This window comes from Sus scrofa, chromosome 15 (genome assembly GCF_054392235.1).
Source record: "Sus scrofa isolate SSC_HxYL_T2T_F1_AM1 chromosome 15, Sscrofa_HxYL_maternal_Yorkshire_Landrace_v2.0, whole genome shotgun sequence".
Lineage (NCBI taxonomy): Eukaryota > Metazoa > Chordata > Mammalia > Artiodactyla > Suidae > Sus > Sus scrofa.
The window spans coordinates 99,943,795-99,969,235 of NC_139397.1; the positions used below are offsets into that span (position 1 = coordinate 99,943,795).

The window sequence follows — 25,441 nt, forward strand, 5'->3', positions numbered from 1 at the left end:
TGCTTTTTAATCCATTAAGACTGTAAACTTGCTGACAATTATTATATTCACATCATGGTTTTCTGGGAAGAAGTATGAGAATAGGTTGGGATTTGGATTCTCAGAAATACTTAAATCCTTATAGATGCATATTTTCTACCAAAGAGGACTCAGCTTAGTATATAACTGAAATAAGACTCATTTCAAAATCAGCTATTACCTATATAGTGTGCCCAAACTGATAATAAAGGAGATATTCTAAGCTCTAGTGCCAATAATATTAACTTGAGAAAAAAACATTTTCCTCAATTAAAAATGTTTTCCAATGAGACAAAGTCATTTTAAAAATAATATGATGATTAGTGTCCCAAAGCTGAAAGGAATAATGCAATGGTGATTGCAGGAACACTGTTTGAAACCAGCCAATGGGAGGAATGCCAATGTATACAGTAGCTTCAGAACAAACCAAAATACAATCTACACTAACAGAGTCTACAGTGCATTACAGTGCTGCTCCTGAGATATCCGGAGATGAACTACTTATACTTCCTGGGTTAGAAGTCAGAAACATGTGATTTAGAATAAGACACTAACAACAATATCAAATAATAATAATATCATTGTAGCCACAAAGACACTATACCAGGGACTTCGTTTATGTATTCTTATTCAATTTTCACGATTACTCTGATTTCGAAATTTTTTAAACCTTATTTTCCAATGGGAGAATTGAGGTACAGAGAGGTGAAGTGATGTGTACAAGTAAACCACAGCTAGTAAATGGCAAATCTAAAATTCAAGTAGGTTTATCTGATGTCAAAACCATCTGATAGTGCATTTATTAATGCCAACATTAATAAATTGATGCCAAATTGGTAAATTATAAAATGCAAACACATACAATCTCTACTACCCTGAAAATTTTCCTATTCTAAACTGATCCACTTTTCTAAAGTTCCAGATAGCAGTGGTTTTGATGTTGATATAATGAGGCCCTACTGCTTTTTAAAAGTGCATAATAATTTCAAGGGTTCTTTTATTTAATTTGCATACCTAGAATTCACTATGGCAGATACAATATGAGCAAATAAATCAGTTGACTCAGTTGTGCAAGATATAGTATCTTCCTTGGCTCTCTCTCTTGGGTCTTAAGCCTAGTTTCTTTTTTCAATCTACCAACACACACACTTACACACAGTTTTTTAAATCCATTTTATTTCAGATTATCTTACCTATTTATGAGTCGTCTTTCTGATCAGTGTCATCTTTTGCCTTTCTACCCATCAACCATCATCACCATATATTTTTCTGACAATCAAGTCCAATCTGCTACATTTCCACATCCCCAAATGCAAGTGTGAAAGCGACGATATTGTAAAGTAGACTACTACTGCAGTTCTAACAAAAAAATGCAGAAAGTACTATCATCATCCAGATTTATAGAGAATATGCCTGTAGGGAAATAGTGAGAGTTCAACATGTGCATGCTTGGTACTTAGACTAATTGGAAATTCCTGCAATGAGAGCAATTTATCTAGAGTTTATAGCTCTCACTGCTCTGCTTAGCATCACTATGTGGATTTTATGATGAATTATTAAATTTCTCTCTCCTTGTCACAAGTAAGCAACTCAGCAAAATCACACCTGCTCTCCTGAGCAAGGAGAATCTTTTATACAAGGAGGTGAAATTTAGTAAGCATCAGAGAGCAAAATATTTAATAAGACTTTTTAAGACTGTTAACTAGAAACTATGAAATGATAATTTCCACAATTTTCTCAAAAATTCAGAAAATGGGGCATTCTGTGGGGCTCAGCAGGTTAAGGGTCTAGCATTGTCACTTTTACAGCTAGGGTCACCACCATGGCAGGGGTTCGATCCCTGGCGTGGGAACTTCTGCATGCTGTGGGCATAGCCAAAAAAAATTGTTTCTGGAAAAGAGAAAATATTCAACTAATGGCTGAAATGCCTGCTTTCTCAATGATTTCAACAGAACACAACTGTCCCTTAGGTGTCATCAACCCATGTTAGAGAAACTTTCTCTAGATGGTTAGAAACATACCATCCTAAAATTGTTAAAAGGACGTCAACGAAGTAAATTACCTTTAGTATGCTCTTTTGCATTCCATTTGCTTTACACAGTAATAGTAGATGAGGCAAACTTCAAACATTGTAATGGTTTTTAGAAAAACAAAAATAAAAACAAACTTTAGCTGTCCAATGGGGAAAATGTTATATTAAATAGTATTCAAAATAAAAGTTAGTTTAAACCTGTTAGTAATGCAAAAATAAAATGGAATGTAATGGAAGCTGTGGTGGTGGTGATTGGATCCTCAGGAAAATCTCCAAATAGGAGCCAAACCCCTGACTCCAAAGAGTGATTTTCCTTTTCAGGAAAGACAGGCCTAAGAGATTCACCACAGTCCCTAAAGCATTAATGACCAGACTGCTATGGCCTTTCTCTATTTGAAAGAACTCCCTTGTTTAAAAAAACTGCTTTTGGAGTTCCTGTCGTGGTGCAGTGGAAACATCCGACTGGGAACCATGAGGCTGTGGGGTTCGATCCATGGCCTTGCTCAATGGATTAAGGATCCGGCGTTGTCGTAACCTGTGGTGTAGGATGTGACTCAGATTTGGCGTGACTGTGGCTGTGGTATAGGCCGGGAGCTGTAGCTCCCTCCAACTGGACTCCTAGCCTGGGAATCTCCAGATGCCACTAGTGCGGCCCTAAAAAACAAAAAACAAACAAAATCTGCTTTCTTGGGAGTTCTCCTCTTGGGCATTGGGTTAAGTATCTGGTGGGTGTCACTGCAGCAGCTCAGGTCACTGCTGTGGGATGGGTTAGATCCTTGGCCCATGAACCTTGGCTTGCTGCAAGTATGGGAAAAAAATGCTTTCTTACTATTTTCTGGCTCTTTTTTTTTTTTGTATATATACATACTAGTAAGAAATTCACCCCAAGATATGCCACATAAAAGAACAAAAGATGTTGTTAATTTGATTTCATAATTTCAAGAAAATGAAAAGGGCCAAAACATTCCTAATCTTTTCAGCAGAAGGCAAATTCAGGGTAACAATCTCTTATTTGCAATTCTGTAATCTGAAAAACTCTAAAAATGTAAACACTTTTCTTTAGCTTGGGGAAACTCATTTGGCAGTAAAATTTGATATGCATTAACTTGAGACTTAATGTACTATAGAAATATTAATGTGTTTGATTAGAGGATGTTGCCCTGGACTCTAAAAGATGGACTGCTTAATAAATACTTCTGCACTGTATTTTTTCTAAAATCTGAAAAAATTCTGAATGTCAAATAAGAATTACAAATAAAGAACTGCAGACCTGTCCTCTCTGTTTTCTTCTGGTACACAGCTGTACACCATGCAAACACTCTGACTCACTTGAATGACTGAAGGTTACCACATTCAAGTACAGGTCTGGAAACTTGCAGATAGTATCTGAATATTATTTGGATTTTTTAAGTGATGACAAACACAATATAAAATCTTTTGATTGATCTCTGACTTTATGTAGGGGAGTCAGTACCTACTTGGGGGTATCTTTAGACACTGAAACTCAGATGAAAAGAAAAATGATAAAATCTCCAAGTTCTTATCATTTTAGGAAACTCAGTGAAACCAATATTCATACTAAAAATTACTCATTATAAACGGGGGGTGGGGGGGAACATTTTCTCCCATTCATTTCCTACAACATGAAGCCCATCCATTAGTCTGTATTTAAGTTACCAAAGAAATTAGAGTAAATGACATGATTATTTGGATATGCTACCTAAAATTTTTTAAAAAGTTCTTTAGTTGGAGTTCCCACCATGGCACAGTGGGTTAAGAATCCGACGGCAACAGCTCAGGTCACCATGGTGGTGTGCATTCAATCCCTGGCCTCGTGCAATGGGTTAAAGGATCCAGCACTGCCACAGCTGTGGCCTGGGAAACTTCCATATGCAATGGGTGTGGCCATTAAAAAAAAAAAATTTCTTCTGTTGGTATTTAGGAAGATCCACCCTTTACTGTGCTCCTTTTCACTAACATGCAGGCTCTATAAGGGCAGGAATTTGTCAATTTTGTTTGTTTCAAAATTTTTATCAGCTATTTCTTGATTTATAGTATTGCTTTCCAAGTGAGTTGGTTTTAAAGAAAAATTTTACATGTTGAACTTCTTTACTGATTCAATTAAATATAAATTATGGCATTTATGGGGCAAATTCCCTTTATCCTATCCCCTCACTAGTTCCATTCCTTCTCTACACAGCCAAGTCATTTTTTGTTTTGTTTTGTTTTGATCTTTTTAGGGCAGAACCCGCAGCATATGGAGGTTCCCAGGCTAGGGATCAAACAGGAGCTGTAGCCACTGGCTTATGCCACAGTCCCGGCAATGCCAGATCCAAGTCACATCTGTGACCTACACCACAGCTCACTACAACGCTCTTAACCCACTGAGCGAGGCCAAGGATTGAACGAACCTGTGTTCTCAGGGATGCTAGTCAGATTTGTTTCTGCTGAGCCATGATGAGAACTCCCAAGTTTTTTTGATAGATGAATCCATCCTGGCTGCCTCTAATTCTTAATCTCCCATTAACTCCTCTTACGCACCACAATTTTGTTTTCGACTCCAACTATTCCACAGTATTTTTCAGGGTTGCAAAATGACTTCCTTGTTGGTAAATCCAGGGGCCACTTCCTTCTTTTATGATATTGCATCTATTACTTGGTACTGCTAACCCCCTCTTGAACTTCTCACCTCACACCTTATAAGAATACCAAATTCATCTGGTTTTGCTCTTGTCTCTTCCTCTGTCCACTCCTCTAACATTTTACTATCCCATAGAGTTTAATCTTCACTCTAGACTTTTATCTGTTTTGTTCATTGCTATAACCTAGAAGTTTCTCAATATGTATTTGTTAAATGAACAAATGAATAGTCCTTACCTTTTCTTTTTCTTTCTCTCTGAAAGACCATCTTTCCCCTACATCTTTAACTAACATTCAAAAGAATGACTTTACTCTAACCCAATCTTTTCCATAGCATTCCAAATGTCTACAGAACATGTGGATGGTCCATAAGCCCTCTCAACTAGATAAGTCTGGATTGGAACTCATTTCCTCCTCTCCTCAAATTAGCACTTCCTCTAAGATATTACCTATAAAGCTAGCCAAGTGAATTTCCTTTTTCTCAGACCCAGTCATCATATTCCAGTGATCCTACTTTTTCAGTTAATAGGCAACAGAATCAAACCTGGCTATCCCCCCTCCCCCAATTCTCCCTGCCATTGTATATAGGAGAAGGTAGGGGAAAGGCTCCTTTTAAGGCAGATCCCATAATATGATAACCCTGGCTTCATTTTAGAAGAAGGCAAATTGTTTTTGACCTCTCTACCAAGATTTCTAATGGGATCGTTTTTATCTCTAGGCTATAAGAACTTTCCCTACTTGCCTCTGAAAATATATGCTACTACTAACTGGTAGGATTCCACTGCATTCTACCCATGCAAGGCAATATGATCCTTTAAATATCAGCAAAACTGCATACAAAGAAACCCAGGCTTTAAATTAAAAGCACATTCTAATACAATAAATTTGGTATTATTCACACACTTTCCAAATTTCCTTCTAAGTTTTTCAAATGAAAATTCTGTCTCAATGCCTACTGTATCCACAATCTGTCTCCTTACTCTTTAACAGAAAAGCATTCTTTGGTAGCTGAGTACCAATAAATCTTAAGGAACATCTCTACTCTCAATCATTTGTACTTGAATGCTCCCAAGTCTACTTCCCCTTGTCTTAATTTCCCCACACATGGTTCACTGCTCAACTAGCCAGGCAACAGAATTTAACTTTCCTCATTAACCTCAGCACTTCATTCACTGAACAAATATTGTCATTATGGGTTTTATTGTTCTAGTGATAAAGCTAAATTTATACCATTTTCACACACACAAGAGATAAAAACCTCACATCTCAAACCTATACCATAATCCTCACAACATTGCTTAATACATGCCTTGTGGCAAAGAAGTAGCTCTAGGCTTTTAATCACCAGAACAGTCCCTTTCTCATTTCGTCTTTAAGTTTGTATTTGTGCAGGAAAGTCTCCTTTGTGAGGTCACAAAAACTGAAAATTTTTGTTTAAGACAAATAGGAAAAGAGATCTAAAACAAATGATGAGGCTTGAGCCATAACTGATACCTGTATTAAAAAGTGGTTCAGGAGTTCCCGTCGTGGCGCAGTGGTTAACGAACCCGACTAGGAACCATGAGGTTGCGGGTTCGGTCCCTGCCCTTGCTCAGTGGGTTAACGATCCGGTGTTGCCGTGAGCTGTGGTGTAGGTTGCAGGCTCGGCTCGGATCCCGCGTTGCTGTGGCTCTGGCATAGGCCAGTGGCTACAGCTCCGATTCGACCCCTAGCCTGGGAATCTCCATATGCTGCGGGAGCGGCCCAAAGAAATAGCAAAAAGACAAAAAAAAAAAAAAAAAAAAAAAGTGGTTCAGAAAAGCACTTAAAGAGAAAATGAGAAAGCATAAGTTTAAGAGAAAAAGAATGGTCTTTTCCTACTTTTTAACTTTACCCTCATTCTTTGGAAATAAATTAAGAATAGAGGGTTAAAGGCAGTGTCTGTGTAGAGTGAGATGGACACAACGCACTGAGGTCCAAGACATGAGAATTTCTATCCTCAGGCAGAGAAGAAAAGTCCAAGTGCTATAGCAATGTTATTTATACCACTGGAAAAAAGGAAGTGCAACTACGTGGGTATGGGGCATGCAGAAAGAAGTGGGTTTAGAAGCTGATTTTGAACGACAAGTAGGAAAGGTCTTTCCCCCAAATGGAAAGGTGAAAAAGGTTATTCAGGCAAGGAGATAGCATGTCTAAGGACAGAGATTTGAGAGACCTTGTAGAACACTGGATCCTTTAAATTCTTGGTCACTGCTATAGAGCTAGAAGTTGGTAGAGTGCCTGCTACTTAATAGGTTCTGATTCTAAAGTTAAATGTAAAAGGAGGTGTGTGGACTTCTACCATTGCTCCTATTTCTTCCTATGGAGAAATCCCTATGACAGTATTTTGACAGCTTCTTAACCAGGGACTACCACAGCAGCCTCGTCCACACATCAACCCCTACTTCTAGGAACTGCCAAGCTGTTTGTCACCAACTATATCAAGACAGAACTATTAGCTGCCATCCCTTATTTGTTTTCACCCCATGTTAACCTGAAGAGCAGCCTGAATATACCTCCCCATTGAGATGAAAACAGTACCAGCTCCTTTGAAGGCACTGAAAGGGGAAATCTGATAGTGGAAGTGCAGTTACCTCAACTTACCAAAACAAGTCTAATTACTGAGGAGGCTGCATCCTTTCAAACATTCATATCACTTTGTTCCCCCTCTCCCCAAGTCTGTTTATCAGCTTGCCTAATTAAGTATATGGGCTGAATATGTTTTGCCAACTGTCACTGCACAGCTTTGAAAGTGGGCTTGTTGATGATTTAATGAAAGAGCCATTTAGTAAATCACATTCTAAGTTTAAAGAAAACCTGGACCATGGCCTCCACAGAGAAATTTACAAAGTAGCCCCTAGCACACAGCACTACATTCTATTCCAGAGGCTCCTGTCACCAGGCTAGAATAAAGGTGTCTAGATAAACTAATTCAGGAAAGGACTCAACAGGGTAGTTCTGAGGTGGAAGTGCTGAACTCTAGTCTGATCCATTTATGAGTTAATATCAAAGTCAAGTTAAACATGAACCTCCACTGGGTCTCCCTCCCATTAGCCAACCTATTCTGTAGTCACAGGGGCCCATATGTCCCCAGGCCAAGGCATCCACATCATCTTTTTTAGTACCTGTTCATTGGGGAAGATTTATGAGCTTAGCTACAAATAGCAAAGGCCTGCTTTAATCCACCACCACTTCTCCTGATGTATTATTTTAGAAAAATGCTTTGAAAGTTTGCACTTTGTTGTACGCCTTGAAATGTCTCTTCCAATGTCCACGTGAGAAATATATATACAGAGATAATATTTAGGCTGCAGGCTTTTTAAGTATGGAAGTTCACAGAAAATATTATGGTAGTGGCCTTTTTGTTCCATTACCTCCCATGCTAGAATTCTCAGATTTAAATAGAAAAGGAGAGAAATGCAACAAGGAAGCCCTCAAAGTCATTATCATTAGTGAGAACAGCTATATTACCAATAGCCACTTCTTTTTTAAACTAGTTCTGGGCCAGCCATGACTTATATCAAGTTAGGGATACACCAGGTAGTACAAGATTCAGTCCAAATACAAGGGGACAATAAACAGAAAATAATGTTCAAGTTACATAATGTATCATTGTGTACTCTCTTAGGTAGTTTCAGCTACAACGAGCCACTGTACAACTCTTGGCAATGTACAGTCACCAGGGAGGAGACTTAACCTCTAACAATTCAGTAGCTGGGAAAATGGACAAAGCTAAGAAAACTGGTTTATGAAAAACAAGTAAGAAATCCAGGAAGTGTAAGAAATCCAGAATTCCTATTCTATTTTCTTATTATTCACTCCAGAAGTGATTGGAACTAAACTATCCAAAGTAGGGAAGGATGTGTCAGTGGAATAACAAGGAAATACAGGCTAGCCATGGATCAAGTACTTTGCAGCAAGAAAGGCAGCAAACCTGATTCTGGGTGAGGGTGAACCACTGCAAATACCCAGGAGATGGGCTAGAACAGTGGCTCTCAAACTAACTGGCATGAAAATCACATGAAAGCTTTGGTTAAAAAAAAAAAAGAGTGAAAGGCCCCTCATTCCCCAGTTTCTGATTCAACAGGATTGGCATGAAGCCCAGTAATTTAATTTCTAACAAGTTCCATGTAGATATTGGTGCAACTGATTCTACTGATTCAGGAGATTATATTTTGGAAACTTGGGTCAGGTAGGGCATTAGATTAAGGTTCTTGGCCTCTGAAGTCTCAGTGCCTCATATGCATTATTTCTCTTCATCCTCAAAACAACCTCCATTTTTCAGCTGTGTTATCTGAGACTAGAGATGTGAGGTAGTCTGCCCCTAGAGACAGACCTAAAATGTACTGAACCAAGAATGGTACCTTTGGTTTACTAGTCCATCACTCAGTACCAATTCAATTTGGTCTCCTTCTCCTACAGAAAGTGATGTAAAAACGCTTCTTGTTATCAAGATGACACTTTTTTTTGGTGCAGCATATGGAAGTTCCCAGGCTAAGTGTTGAATGGGAGCTGCAGCTGCCTACCCATACCACAGCCACAGCAACACCAGATCCAAGCCGCATCTGCAACCTAGCTGCAGCTTGCCCCAACGCCAGATCCTTATTTAACCCACTGAGTGAATCCAGGAATCGAACACTATGTGGAGTTCTTAACCCACCGAACCACAACAGGAACTCCCAAGATCACACTTTTAATGGCAATTCTAAATCCACCTTTCCATAGTAGGATGTTAACTGAGGTTAACTCCTAAACTCAATGGCAATCCTAAAACAAATTTAAATACAGACAAGGAAGAGGCAGGTTAACTGGTTTTCTGAAACCCAAGTTTATCTGTCTGTCTGTTCTTTCTAGTCTGTGGAAACCTGAAAATGTTAAGGGAACTCTTTCAAGACTTTCAACCATCTCATTCTTGCATCTGGAATAGGCTTTCCCCATTTTTTTCCTTCTTCGTTTATCTCAAATAATTATTCTCAGGATAAAGCGAAAATAGGTTAAAGTGGTTACTGCAGCTGGACTCAGTAAAATTAACTATCATATTATATTACCAGTACATGCAAATGTATCGTAGATTCAGAACTCAATAGAGAGGTAGACAGACACTGGGGACCCAAGTTCGGGAGTTAGCACCTTATTGGAAGTAGTTCAAGTTATGGAAAGGTAAAGAATGACAGAAAGAACACATATAATAAGGAAAAAAACAGTCTCCAGGACTAAACACTAAGAAGCATAACTATTTACGAGGCAAATGAATGAAAAAGAAATGACTACCGAAATTTTACAGAAGCATCCACAAAGATAGTACGCCTAATAAAGGAGAGTGTAACTTCCACTATTTTTAAATTAACTATCGTACATTAATCCCCCACCCGTGGGGAGGCACTAAGAAAGGGACCTTGGGAAGCTCAAACAATTTGAGAGGTTCTAATTGATTCAAAACTGATCCGCATCCAAAACACATCGCATAGGAAGGGAGCGCTGGTTCTGGATTCTGCAATAAAGACAGTGGGGAGAGACAGCCCAGGAGCCTCACGATAGCTACTCCGTCCGCGCAGGCGAGGAGTGGATTCACCACCGCCCGCTGCACCCCACCTACTGGGACTCCTCGGCCCGACAGACACTCACAACCCAATCTCACGGGCCAGCGCGCGGCGGGAGACCCAAGCGCACCCTGGAGCCGCCCACGGCTGTCCCAGCGAGCGTGCACCCAGTCCTGGGCCCTCCTTTACTTCCCGCCGGGTCCCACAACCCGCCACCCGCACTCCGGTTCGCTGCCTACAGCGGGTCTGCGGAATTCGGTAATTACCTGGAGCTCCACCGCGCCGCCATTACACCGGATACACGTCACTTCCCTTTCCCGGGCCGGCGGTAGGCGGAAGGCGGAACATGGAATATATAAAAACCTAAATTGACCTTGCAACGTTATTCTATTACCTTATTTTAAATACCATCTTAAAATGCCACATTGTGAGCAGTCGGTAGGGTCCCACTTTTCCCTTCCCAAAACGGCGACAGAAGAGAAGTTGATATAAACTACAAAGTCCAGAACCCACACGCAAACAGGACGGAAATGACGTTTGCAGTTGTAGGCTGAGAAGGCCGCAGTGTATGGTGGGAATTGTAGTTCTCCGTAAGCGGCAGAAAATGCGTCTTGCCGGCCCGCCGGAAACCTGGTTGTGAGAAAGACTTTTAAAAATTTACTTTACTTTAATCTAAAATTATTTCTCTGAAGTCGGCAAAAAAAAAAAAAAAAAAAAGTAGACCTTAATGTATTCATTTTTCTGAGAAAATCTAAGAGCAGACACCTTTCTCGGATTTCCTAGTTACAAGAACTATGTAAGTGAAAATGTTACCAGATGTTAATTAAGTGCCTACTAAGTTCCAAAATTTAAGCCCAAGTGAATGAGAGAATATTGGACTGTAAACAGAGTGACGTAATGAGGAGAAACTAATTCTTTAGAGAAGATGATGTTTCTCTTTTAGGTTAAGGTACAAGCTCGTGAGATATCATAAGGAGACAGCCTCGCTGACTTGGAAATAGTCTGGACAGAGATGAGAGGTAATCAAAGTATTTTCTTAAACTAAACTTTTTTTTTTTTTTTTTTTTTGTCTTTTTGCCTTTTTCTAGGGCCGTACCTGCGGCATTTGGACGTTCCCAGGCTAGGGGGTCTAATCAGAGCTACAGCTGCCGGCCTACACCACAGCCACAGCAAGGCGGCATCGTAGCCGCGTCTGCGACCTACACCACAGCTCAGGGCAACGCTGGATCCTTAACCCACTGAGCGAGGCCAGGGATGGAACCCTCCACCTCATGTTCCTAGTCGGATTCGTTAACCACTGAGCTGTGTCAGGAACTCCAAACTAAACTTTTTAATAATAACAAAACCTAAAAGTTAAAACTGCTTGTTACTGTTTTGGAAACTGCCTTTCCTAAAATTTCTGTATATTTATGTTCCTCAACCTTGTATAAACCAGGTCTGGTTTCTCCAAACACTGATCTATTACAATTTGAAGGTGCTAGTATTACCAACCCTTTCCTAGAGGCAGAGTAAAATGATTATGGATAAAGATACTAGAGCAGAACAACTTATGTTAGAATCATGAATCTGTTGAAATAGATGGTTGACCTTTAACAGGTTGCTTCACACTGTGTGCCCATTTCCTGATCTGTTAGGAATGATAACAGTAGCCACCCCACAGAATAGTTTTAAGAATTGAATTTGGTGATACACTTGCTGTGTTTGTGATGATTCCTGGTACATGATAGTATTATCTATCCTTTTTCATGGTTAAGATATTTGGCCATAGTTTAAGGTGCATTTTGGTGTCTTAAAATATTTAAATGTATAGTTTTCAGTTGTACTAATACAGGGCATAGGAGATGAATCTGATAAGCATCTGTGTTCATATCTGAAAAAAAGCACAATACCACCTCTGCGATTTAATTGGAAAGTTAGCGTTAAACTTAGGGGAGCTGGATGGAACTGGGAAAGACTAGGTTTGTCATTTGGGTCCTCCAGGAAGTAAATAGTGATAAACTTAAGAATAAAAAAAGTGAAAGGAGGAGTTCCCTGGTGGCTCAGTGAATTAAGGTTTTGGTGGGCATTGCCACTACTGTGGCTTGGGTTTTCATGCCAAAGACATGGCAAAAAAAAAAAAAAAAAAAGGAAGAAAGAAAAAAAAGAAACCAGATAGCCAGGAGTAGCTCCAGAGAAAAATGAAGAGTCTGTCCTTGAGATAAAATGGCCAGGCCCTTGCAACACAGTCGTGCTTAATCATTGGCTGGGGCCTCCCCAAAAAGAGCATGGCTTTAACTCAAAACCTGAGGTGGACTTGAAAGTGGTAGTGGTTAAAGGCTGTCACCTACTCACACTCCCTGTAACTAGGCAAAAAGCATTTTACTGAAGGGGTATCTGAGCAGCACATCTTTCTGTTTGTCACAGTCCATGCCTTGCACCATGTAGATTCACTTTCCTTACACTTTCAGAGAACTGTTTTCTTTGTGAAGAGAAACTTTAAAGACAGAAATTTAATGGGACAAACTACAGTCCTCATCTTTACAGTTGGTCTTGAGCCACAACTGAACTCATTGCCTTTCTCCTCTGGTATTCACTCTAAAATTTCCTCACTTTCAGCTATCACCTCTACTGGTCTTAATAATTAAACTGGTAGTGTGAAAACCCTAATTCCTGAGAAATTTGAGCCCCTGGCAACAATCCCCTTTTCAGGCAGGTGTTGTTGCACTTGTCCATTTACAATCACTGTCAGGCAAGGCAGAGGTGCCCAAGTGGATTACCCGAGTACCACACATATTCCTACTGCCCCTGTTGTGTAACATCAAGTCTGCTTCCTCCTGATGATCAGAGTTAGCTTTTCCTGCCAAGGTGTGGATTCATCTTGCCTACTTGTCCCTGAACTCAAGAATTCCAAAGTTCCCAGGCAGCAGATAAAGCTTAGTTCAGTGGAACCCTTACCATGTCCCCTAGCAAGAATATGCCACTTTGGGGACTAGGACCTCTAGTTCTACAAAATTCAGAGCTTCATAAATGGGAAACACTTCCCTTAGTGGGTCATTGGGAAGGTGGTAAATAGGGCTATTCCTCTTTTAATCCATTGTTTTCTGGCCCCATGTATTGTTTCTATTCAGGAACATGAACCATATCAAGTTCTATTGCATCCTGGGGAGCAGCCTTTCATCCTTGCAGAGTATTGTCTCTTAGCAAGTGCTTGAACTTCACCTTCAGCCCACCATTCCAGTGCTATATTAGGCTATATTCTGGGACATAATGGCATGTGGTACAACCAGTGGAACCCATGGTGGTACCTTCCTGCACCATCTTTGCTGATTTCCCTGGCTGGATATCATATTGTATTGTATTCCATGCCTGTGTATCAGACATGGTATCAGCTCACAGGTAGTGTGCTCAGTGAGGACAGGTGTATATGGACTGCAAATGCATACCCAAAATAAATAATCTATGCCCATGCTGCTCCTTCCAGGATGGAAAGATCCCAGTGTAGTCAACTTGCTACCAAGTGGCTACTTGATCTCCTAAAGGAGTGATGACATATTAGGAGCCCAGTGTTGGACTCTCTTGTTGGCAGGTTGAGTATTTACATGAGGCAGTAGGTAGGTCAGCTGTGGTAAGTGAGCTCCATGCTGACAAACCCATTCATAGATTTCATTTTTGTCACCATGACCTTGTAATTCAGGTATTCATTATGCCAGCACTGGGGTGGCCACTAACAAGAACAGGCTAACAGCCAGCTGAGTAATTTTGTCTACTAGGCTGCTTACTGCCTCTTCTATAATGCATACTTTCTGGTGGATATTGACTTATGATAAAAAGATTGACTTATGGTAAAAAGGGACACTTTTTGCCTACACCAGTATGTATATCCACATACCCCTCAGCCTCTACAACTTTCTTGTTTGCAATCTTCAGAATCTCTTTCTTTTCAGACTTCTGACCAGTCAGCCTGGCTATTTGCCATTGCCTACTAGATTATATTCTAGAGTCAGACTACTTTTTCTTCCGCACCAAGACCAGGTGTACTACCCAAAGCTCTGCCCATAAGGAAAATTGTCCCTCTCCTCTGTTTTCAAGGCTGTTCTTGACTGAGGCTTTAATGTAGCTGTTGTCCAGTTTTAGCTTTCACCCATATATTTAGCCAACCTATCTGTAAACTAAGCTTGGCCATTTTTTTCTTTCTTTAGCCTGTTGTTCAAGACCTTACCTCCTACCCCATATAGCCATCAATATGAGCTAGAGAGAGGTATTGCTGCAGCTGTGATGGGTGATGTCAAAATCTACACTATCTGCTCATGTAGATTGCTTGTACCCTCTTGTCTTCTTCATGCCTTATCCAAAATGTAATACCTTCATCTTATGATGAATTAGGACTGGGCCTCCAGAATTTCTGACATGGCAGGTACAATAAAACACATTTCATTTTGTACCACTCAGTGTCTCATGATCAGGCATTCTCTCTTTAGAAGTAGCATGTGAAGAGCTATTTTTCAAAAGTTGCACAAATTTGATCCAAAACCCCAGGAACCTGAACTGTGATTCTCCTTCTAAGATTTCCATAAACTCCATACTGCATCTTTTTCTGAAACTGACAACTATGACTCTATAAAATATGCCAGATCCTTTAGTCCAATTATGAAGGCTGCTTGCAATACAGCTCATACCTGCTGCAGAGCTCTTGATTGTGCCCTGGTATTATGGGCCTGAAATATATTTCTAGGTCTGGGGTACATTGCCTACGGAACCCAAAGCAGCCTCTTAGGCCCTGTAGGGAATGCAAGAGGCAGAAATTTGTCTTTTACTTTGAAGAGGATGTTCTAGTGCTTCGCTTAACACTGGGCCTTCAAAATCTTTAATGAAAAGAGAGGTTCCTCATTCTTCATGCGGTTCATTTCCTACTCTCTGTAGCACAAACCTCCAGCATGCTAGTCACCTCTTGCTCAACCTGTTTGATCAGCATGATGTCATTGTTATAATGGATCTGTCAGACCTTCCACAGAATTTTCAGATGATCCATGTATCTTTGGACTGTATTATGATAGAGGAGAGTTAACATAGCTCTGGGGCTAGAGCGTCATTGCATGTTGTTGTCAGTTTATTTCATGTAGATGTTAATTATTTCTAATTGTGTTTAGAAAAGAATACTTTCTCCAAATCAGGGGCCACATACCATGTACCTGAGGCCCTATTATCCTGGTTTATCAATGATACTATGCTTGGCATGGCAGCTGCAACTGGGGCTGCTATGTGGTTGAACTTGTGTAACCTACAATCGTTCTGCTAATTCATCTGGCTTCTGCAGGTGCCAGCTTGTCAAATTTAATGGAGATGTGCTGAGAACTATTACTCCTGTATCCTTTATCTCCACCATAACCCTGGCATTGTGATTTATTATTTTAGACTTACTCTCTTGGCCAGGAGAGGCAGTTTCAAAGACTTCTGCTTGACTTCCCCATGATAGCTCTCATGCCGCAGGCCAATGACTATATATGAAAATTACTCCAGGAGTTCCCATCATGGTGCAGTGGAAATGAATCCAACTAGCAACCATGAGGTTGTGGGTTCAATCCCTGGCCTTGCTCAGGGGGTTAAGGATCCAGCATTGCCTTGATCTGTGGTGTAGGTTGCAAATGTGGCTCAGATCTGGCATTGCTGTGGCTCTGGTGGAGGCCGGCAGCTACAGCTCTGATTGGACCCATGGCCTGGGAACCTCCATAGGCCACGGGTGCAGCCCTAAAAAGACAAAAGACAAAAAAAAAAAAAAAAAAAAGCAACTCCAGGAGTTCCAATCATGTCTTGCTAATAACGAACCCAACTTGTATCTATGAGGATGTGGATTTGATCCCTGGCCCCACTCAGTGTGTTAAGTATCCGGCATGGCTGTGAGGTGTGGTGTAGGTCGCAGACGGCTTGGATCCTGCATTGCTGTAGTTGTGGTGTACACTGGTAGCTGCAGCTCTGATTCGACCCCTGGCCTGGGAACTTCCATATGCTGTGGGTACAGCCCTTTAAAAAAAAAAAGAAAAAAGGAAAATTATTCCAACTGTGAGTATGTCAATCCCAATTATATACATGGGACTGAGTATATAACCACCAAGTTAATGTGAATCTAGTGGATCATTGTAGGCCAGACTCTGGCCATGACTCCATTTATTACCTGGCCTCTATATACCTCCATTCCAGCAGCAGAACCATGATGTTTCAGATCTTCAGGTGTCACTGTCAACTCTGACTTATATCTAATTGTCCTCAAAATATATGGATACACCCCTTTCTCTGTATACCATCATTCAAATAGTTTCAAGTGGATCCCTTTGGGAAGGGGCCAGAGGATTCTCTGCAATATATACTTGATATGGTTCTGTAGAGCCCTTCTTTCTGAGAACCAGTTAAATCTTCACTCAATGCTTTTAAAACTGATACAGGTCCACGAACTGGGCAAGAGATTGTAACTTTTTTGGGGGGGCAACTACCCCTAGCTTCCTGCTCATTCATTCCTCCTTTTAATCACTTATATTAAGCAACACTCTCATTAGTTGCACATGTGTTTTGTCACTAGACACCATTTTCTGTTAAATATCTTTACAACTTCCTCTTGGCTATTGCTCCTACATTCTGGTCACTATAACTGTGATCTCCTAACTCCTGATGGTTAAGTGTTGCTTAGCCTCTGTTGCTTTGGCCATCATCCTCAGTGCTACTAATGAACCACGTTCATGGTAGGCTTTCCTATAGTCAACCTTGAGCTGTTAAGATGCCAGCACTGGATGTCTTTCTTTGTGGTACTGGCCCCTTTTACTTAGCACATTCTTGTTGGCTTTGGGGAATAATATGTCCTCTGGGTACCCCTCTGCAAAGTAATTTTCTGGTAGGTTTTCTGGCCTCACATAATATATTCACTCCAGCATGTCCACTTTCCTGAGCTTTTTTATATCCTTTCTCCAGGGTCAGCTATAGCAATTCAGGCATTTCATTTTCCTCGGAATGAACCATTACTTTCTCCAGATGTCTGGGAATCACCCTAGCATTGCATTTGCTCCACCCATTCAGATTCTTTCCAGAGTGTTTAATTTTATATTCCAAGAGAATGCCCCAAAGTCAATAAACTCTCCCTATCTGGTTTATATGCGTGTGCTATCTACCAGTGAAAAGTTTTAGCAGTTGCACTGCAGTATTGTGCCAAGTATTAATTGACCCTCATGTACCACCCAGGATGGGCTGTTTTTTTGTTTTTTGTTTTTGGCTTTTGGCCGATCAGGAAGTAAGGGATCTAGTTTCAAAATCTCAATTTACAACTTGACTTTTTTCGTCCTTTCTGGTACCACTGTGTCATTTTGGGTCCTCTGAGAAGTGGGCATTGAGATGGAGAAGGAGAATAAAATCCTTATTGGGAGATAACACCTGTGAAAGGAAAGGGCAGGAAAAAAGATTGAGCAGGAGGAGTCAACAGACTGTGATGCAGATGTGACAAAGTCTCTGAAAACCCAACACAGAGGTCCAGAATGAGGTTTAACTCTGAGAAGAGTCTTGCATTGAGTGAAAGTCTAGGCCCTTGTAGTACATCGTGTCATCTTGCTTGGTCATTGGCAGAGGGCATTCCAAGAACATGACCTGAAGCCAAACCTGGCAGCCACAAGTTCTTTCTTGAAGAGGGATCTGAACACCTGAAGGGTGCATTTCTGTATCTGCCATTATAGGTACCAGTACTAGAAAAAAGTTAGGTTTGTTTGCTGTGTTCCATGTTTCTTAATTAGTTCAGCACTGTTGTGAGAATTACATGGGAAGAATCAACAAATAAAAAGAGATCTCTGTCTTCTCTGGATTAAGTTCTTAAAAAATTTTAGTGATTGAAGATTTTAAGGAAAGACCTGGAAATTTATCACTGCTCACTGTCCATAACAGGTTCTTAGTTCATGGGATACATTGATTAAACACTTTGGAAATAGCTAATAGAGAATTTTATTCTCCTTCATTCTGATATTGTTGGTACTACAGTAATTTGACCACAGCAATTCAGTCTCATTATTAAACAGTTTTCTGCTTCATTCTGAAACTTACTTGAGACTCCATCCAGGCAACAGACTACACTTATCTCTTAACAAAAAACAGCCTCAGAACCCTGTGAAAAAAACTGTGCTAGGTACTCTGAACTTTGGGTATTTCAAAGAACAGAGTCTTGGGTACAATCTTCCAAGGTAAAATTGCTTGGAAAACTTTTAGACTGTACCAGTTTATCAAGTCCAGATTCCCTGTCAGGAGACATGTTTCTACAGTCTTTTCTTAGCTTCTTTTGCGTCTATTTTCTATGCTAAAAACTCCATCTCATCCTACTTTACCTTTACCCTATATTCCTGCTTGAAAAACAGTGGAAGTGCTGGTAAATGACTTAAGCTTAAGAACAAAGACCTAAAGGCATAAGTTATTCATGTGGTCAGCTGAACGAGGACATAATGCATTGGTCTAGGAATGTGGACCTGTGCAGATAGGCCTTTTGTCCTCTTAAGAATAAGAGGACAATAAGAATAAGAGGAAGATGAGCCTCATGGCCCCAAGGGGTTTATGAGGGGTCATTAGCAGGATATGCATTAGCAAGGAGAACCGAGGTGCAAACTTAGGCACACTGTCTGCAGAAGCACAATAGTGATTCTCTAGATGCTATGCATAGATAGTTGAAGGCAAGCTTCCTCAATGCTAATGATTGTTAAATGCCTAAAGGTCAGAATAAAAGCTTAACCAGCTACCGGCTTTGTGACTTTTAAAATAATAAAAAAAAAAAAAACTATATCCTGCACCTATAGCCCCCTCCTCACTTGATGTAATCCTGAAGAGCACGATAAAAGCAATGTGGTTTCTTGAGGCCACGCTCTTGGTCCCTGAGACCTTGAGTCCCTCGGTTCCGGTTCCCGCCTTTACTTAAGATAAATGTCTCTGTGTCTTGTTTTATTTTAACTTTTTTCTTAAGTTTCAGAGCACCTATTCTTCAGCCTCGCCTGCTGAGCTGGTCTCCGCAATTCCTAGGACTCTTTTCTATCCAAAAGCAGACATACTTCATCAAAATTAACTAAATGATCCAAGGTCCAGTGAAATACAGATTAATTTCAGTGGACTTAATAGAATATTGAGGGATTTCCTGTTGTGGTGCAGTGGGAATGAATCCATCTACTATCCGTGAGGATGTGGGTTCGATCCCTGACCTTGCTCAGTGGGTCTGGGATCTGGGGTTGTGGGCGAGTAGTGTAGGTCACAGACGTGGCTCGGATCTCAACAAAAACAAAAACCTCACTATGTGGCCATGGCATAGGCTGGCGGCTGCATCTCCAATTCAACCCCTAGCCTGGGAACTTTCATGTGCAGTGGATGTGGCTGTAAAAAAGCAAAAATAAATAAGCTATCGAGGGAAATTCTAATATGGTAATTTATGCAAAACATTTTTGGTATTAATGTCCTAATTTTTGTAGATAGATGAAAGAGCCCTCTCCTTTTCCTCTGAAGATATTTTAAATCTTCAATTTAGCAATCTGCCTGTGGGATCTTATTCTCACTGACATATAAGAATGAGAAGCACGTATTTTTACTGAGTCTCCTTACTTTCACAGCTGTTTTTCAGTAAGAATCTTTTCTCCTTTTACCGAGGTATAATTGGAAGAATCAATTGTGCAGCAAAGTCATACCTGAAATATCACACTTTAGAATAATTCTTATTTAGTCATGTAGTATAATTGGAAGAATCAATTGTGCAGCAAAGTCATACCTGAAATATCACACTTTAGAATAATTCTTATTTAATCATGTATCAACCAGGGTTAACTTTATATGTCAGGATCAGCTCATAAATGACACTAGCTGTCGACTTTAGCTGTGAAGGTCTGCCAGCTGAGTAGTGACCATTGCCTTAGAGACCAAAGGATATGGGAATACTACACTGATCTAAGGATCCTCATTAATCCTTTTTCCTTAAAGACCAGATGTTGTCTTGGAGAGGAGGTTGGGAAGGGATGAATCTGACATGCTAACAGTTTCACCTAAATACCTGAGCATTACTTAGGTTTCTTTCTTTTTCTTTTTTGTTTTTCTCTCTTTCTTTCTTTTTAGGGGAGTGGGCAGTACAAACCCACAAGGAGGTGTTTAGAAATGTGTAAGAATGGTGAAGGTTGTTGTCATCCCAGAAAAGGCTGTTCTTGTGCTCTTGACATTTTGTAGAAGGAGGAGACGTGGCGGGGGGTGGGGAGGGCAGGGGTGCTAAGTATCTGCAGGGCTCTAGGAAGAAGTATCTTCCTAGCATACCACTTGAGTTATCATTAGGAACACAGAGAGGAAGTGTTTAAATCATACTATCCATTTGGGTTTAGAGGAGTGACTTAACAGTTTTTGTTTTGTTTTGTTTTCTCCACACAACACAGTGGGGATAGCTCTTGAGGAAGGCTAGTTTAAATCAAATAAAGAAGCACTTTTCCTTCCCATATCCAATTTTTAATGTCATTGGTCTTGTTACAACTAAACTTAAAAGCAGATTTAATCCAAATGCAAAGTAATTATGGCCATATTTTTAAAAGCTGGGAGTACAGATTCCTGGAAGGAAAGAAAGATACTCTTTAATTGATTTTCTTTAAGATATGTTTTTGTCTAGAGTGCCTAAATCTCAAATGATCACATCGGTCACACTCAAAAGCCAAAGCTTTAACCCAAAGTTGTGTGACTCAATTCATATCATATTTTGAATGTTTTAACAAGCCTCCAGTGCTTATGTAACCCACATGTAATAACTTAAAAGTGCTCTTGGAGCTATTTCTGACAGTTTCTATGAAAACAGTTTAATTGGGTGGCCAACTTCTTTTAACTGCCAGGAGGGATGTTTTGATATGGGAGTTGGGTGGGAACAAAAACAAAAATTCACTAAAGAAGAGGATTCCCTCGCCCACCCTCCACCTGTGTTTTTCTTTCTGATGATGTTTCCAGAAAGCTGTCCCTTTCAGACGAATGTTAAAGTTTCCAGAGGGTGAATAGTGCCTTTTTCTGTAAATGAAAGCAGTGTAAATGTAGGAGAAAACCATTTATAGGAGAAAGTAAAGATGAAGAGGAAAATGGGATCTAAGAGCAAGGAAGAGCAAAAATTGAGCATAGAAGCAGTGAAAAACAAAAAGAAATGGAGAGAAATAAGTGAAATAAGTGAAAAATTGAGCATAGAAGCAGTGAAAAACAAAAAGAAATAAGAGAAATAAGTGAAATAAGTGAATTGTAACAAGAATGGGCATTTCTGAGTCACAGCCCAAGAGAAGTGATCAATAATGACCTTGTGGTGCAAGGGAGACAACAGGACTCATTCCTTAGAACAAGAGGATTGATTATGGCATGTGCCCTGTGCTGAATCTCAGCACTACCGGGGCCATTGGGAAGTAGGAGGGAGCACACTGAATGTGGCTGCAAGTGCTGGCCTCTGAGAGGGAAACTGGGACAACCAATCCCAAGTACTAGGGAGCAGTAGAGCATGCTGGCTAAAACAGGATGTCCACAGCCAGATCAATCATATAGTTTAAATTTACGAGCTGTACTAGTTATTTATTGTCACATTACAAATTACTCTAAAGCTTAGTATTTAAAACTACATTTATTATCACATTTCCTTGGAATCAAGAATCAGGTGCAGCTAAGCTTAGTCCTGGGGGTCAGGGTCCCTCATAAGGCTTCAGTCATGTCAAAGCCACGCTAGGAGAGGATCTGCTTCCCCACTTGCTCATGTGACTGTTGGTGGCCTTAGGTTCTTGCTGCCATTGCCTGGAAACATCAGTTCCTCGTGGACCTTCCCTTTGAAATATGGCAGCTAGCTTCCAACAAAGTGAACAAGTGGGAAAGGGTCAGAGAGGGCACGATCTAATCTTGAAAGTGACATCTCATTTTTGTCTCTTCCTTTTCTTAGAGCCAAATCATTAGAACCATTGCACACTCCTAGGGAGAAATGACCTAAGGGTGTAAAGACCAGGAGGTCACCTCAGAGGCTAGTTTATCATACCTGCTAGGTAACCCAACCTCCCTCAGTTTCCTTCACTCTAAAATGAGGATGAATAATAGCATTTACAGTATTAAACAATACAGTAAACATTTTTTGCCTATTTTTTTGACAGTGAGATAAGATAATGTATGTAAAATGCTGACTATGATGCCTTATACCCTTACTTTTGAAATAGTGACCATTTTTTCCTCCTAGGGATTTCCTTTTCCTTTCTCCCATGCAAGTAGTTGGTTTCTTTTGCTCATTCCTCAGAAGGTAGATATGGCTGAATGGGAAGCTGAAGGCCTGCTTGTCTTCGCAATTTGGTTTCCAGAACCCTGGAACCTCATGGAAACAGAAAGTTTGGGATGATGACCAAATAAATTGGAAAAACACTAGGTAAAGAGCAGGAGCTAGGAAAGAAGAGTTGAGCAGAAAGAGTGCTGATTTCTTCTTCTTAAACCAGGCATTACATATAGAAAGGTCTATGTTTTCTAATTCTTTGGATTAAGAAATTTGGTGAAGATTATGGACAGCTGAATATGCAATTCAGTGAAGGAAAATGGCCAGATTATATTATGCAGAGGGAAGGTCTCCACAATCTTATTGAATCCTGTAGCATTTGTTCAGTAATCCTTGGATTAAGTAGAATGAGAGTACTCTGAGACAGCAGTAATGGGGATTTCACTGCCTAGAGTTTAGACTTAGATTGAGTTGGTGTTTATACTTGGTAGCATTTTAAAAGTTGTGTATCTGTTGTCAGCAAATTAGTTAACACTATCTTTGAATACTATAAATATCCTACCATTCAGTCAAAGCTGTGCTAAGAAAAATGCTGACTGTTTAGATGGCTTAAAATCAGAGTTCAATATTTTGAAACACTTAAGGATAAAAAGAAATAAAGGACATTTCTCATATTTGTGTATTTAATTGATAAATAGGTATTATTACCAAGCACAGGTCACAGTAAGAGGTCTTGTGAGGAATATGAAGTTTAGGAAATTGTTCTCTACTTTCAAATTTTCTATCTAGTTGAGAACTTTTGTCAAATCTGATTTTTAAAAAATCTAATTGAGAGCCTCTGGGAAAGGCCTGATTTGACATATGGTGTCTTTCATCAGATTTCCCCCTCGATTTTTGAAAATCCTTAAGGAACATGTCCTTGTTCCACAAGCCAATTATAAGAGATGGGATATCAAAGGTGACTGCCAGAATTTGTACCTTGGCTCTGCCGCGTGGTAGCTGATTGGTTCTGATGAAGCTACTGAACCATCTCTGTCCCTCAGTTTTCCTGCTTATAAAGCAGTAACAATAATATCATTCATGTCATATGGTTAGTGTGAGAAGGAAATGTGATAATCTGCAAAAATACTTATTAGTCCAAATGTGTGTGGCTCAATAAACGTGAGTATATTCTGATTATCTGATTGTTGCTTACTTTATCCATGAAATGACTGCTTCAGGCTTTTCTGCTCACCACCTATTGTCATCTTATAAGTTGCTATTTTCCCCATTCTACTTATACCCCAAAGACAGACATGGCTCCTAACCCTTAACTGCACAGCTGTGGTATTTTATAAAACTTTACTGATGCATACATGAGATGATAATAGCATTCAGAAAAAGGAAAATCTAAGATAAAGCATTTCTCCTAGAGTCCATTAATGATGCCCTTCCACAGGGCAGACCATCTCTGTCCTTTACTCTGCCTTGCTTCCCTGGGCCAGGGCTTGACTCAGTTTTCCCCAGATGGATGTCCCCTCGCTCCGGCCCTTCTTCTCCAGGTTCAGACCCCCATCTGCTCTCCAACTTTCTCAAGAGAAAACAAAACCCAGTCAATATCATCATAATCTCTGCAGAGTACATGCCCACAAAGAAAATAGAGCAGATTGTTTTCTCATTGTCTCAGGTATCTCCATTCCCACTTTCTCCTTTGCTTTGTACTACCCACAGGTCCATAAAAATGTATTTTACCAAGGGCTCTCTTTTCCCAAATACAAATTTTTTGCTACACCTAGAACAACAGGCACAAATTTCAATCTGATTTTTTCTACATAGCACTCTATTAAAAAAATCTAGACTCTCTCCCCCAATTCCTAAATTAATGTTTTCAGGACAGAGGAAAGTGGGAGAAGATATTGAATCAAAATGATTGGGTTATGCAGTTCCTGTCATGGTGCAGTGGTTAACGAATCCGACTAGGAACCATGAGGTTGCGGGTTCGGTCCCTGCCCTTGCTCAGTGGGTTAAGGATCTGGCGTTGCCGTGAGCTGTGGTGTAGATTGCAGACGCGGCTCAGATCCCGCATTGCTGTGGCTCTGGCATAGCCTGCGGCTACAGCTCCGATTAGACCCCTAGCCTGGGAACCTCCATATGCCACAGGAGAGGCCCAAGAAATAGCAAAAAAAGACAAAAAAAAAAAAAAGGTTAGGTTGTTCATTTGGTCAATTGCAGCTAATTTCTACTGGGGAGCTTTTAAAAAACCATGTACAGTGTTGTCCAACACAAATGTAATGCAGTGAGTTCCCATTGTGGTGCAGTGGAAATGAATCTGATTAGTATCCATGAGGATGCAGGTTTGATCCCTGGCCTCGCTCAGTGGGTCAGGGATCTGGTGTTGTCATGAGCTGTGGTATAGGTTGCAGACAAGGCTCGGACCTGGTGTTGCAGTTGCTGTGGCTGTGGCTGTGGCTGTGGCTGTGGCTGGTGGCCACAGCTCCAATTCAACCCCTAGTCTGGGAACTTCCATATGCCACAGGCGTGACCCTTAAATTCCAAAAAAAAAAAAAAAAAAAAGGAATGCACACCACGTATGTAATTTAAAATGCTCTAATAAGGAAAGTTTTTTAAAGTCAGGTAAAATTAATTTTGATGTTATATTTTATTTAACAAAATGTATCCAAAATACAATAATTTCAACATACAATCAGTAAAAATATTAGTGAGATAGTTTATCCCTTCTTTCATACAATATCTTTGAGGTCCAATGTGTATTTAAGACTTAAGGTGCATATCTGTTTGGACTAGCTACCTTTCAAGTGCACAATAGCTAAATTTGCTAGTAGCCATTATGGACAGAGTAGAGAGAACATACCTTGGAATTGCCCCTAACAGGACAGTGTGGTCCTTCATTGACTGGGAGCTGCTCCTGGGGGAGTTAACTTCTGGGAGCCTGACATTCAAGCCAAAGTTGGTCCTGTGGCTTGAGAAGGTTTT

The 25,441-nt window shown here is 40.3% G+C and overlaps 1 protein-coding gene and 1 long non-coding RNA gene across 10 annotated transcripts in view; one reads left to right on the top strand and one right to left on the bottom strand.

The window, feature by feature from the left end:
• Window positions 1–10,559, bottom strand: part of CWC22 (CWC22 spliceosome associated protein homolog) — a 64,281-nt gene extending 53,722 nt beyond the window's left edge. For 5 of the 8 annotated variants that reach the window (XR_014829850.1, XM_003133514.6, XM_005671989.4 and 2 more), the window contains exon 1: window positions 10,515–10,559. The gene's annotated coding sequence lies outside the window, so the exon portion shown is untranslated. Of the gene's footprint in view, window positions 1–1,211; window positions 1,378–4,591; window positions 4,750–10,514 lie in introns of those variants that run through there. The other 3 variants (XM_085000004.1, XM_085000002.1, XM_085000001.1) reach the window with 2 other exon arrangements.
• Window positions 10,560–10,838: 279 nt separating this feature from the next.
• LOC146396022 (uncharacterized) overlaps window positions 10,839–25,441 on the top strand; it is a 170,895-nt gene continuing 156,292 nt past the window's right edge. For both annotated transcript variants that reach the window (XR_014829860.1, XR_014829859.1), the window contains exons 1-2: window positions 10,839–11,044; window positions 11,192–11,267. This is a non-coding gene — a long non-coding RNA (uncharacterized LOC146396022). The remainder of the gene's footprint in view (window positions 11,045–11,191; window positions 11,268–25,441) is intronic.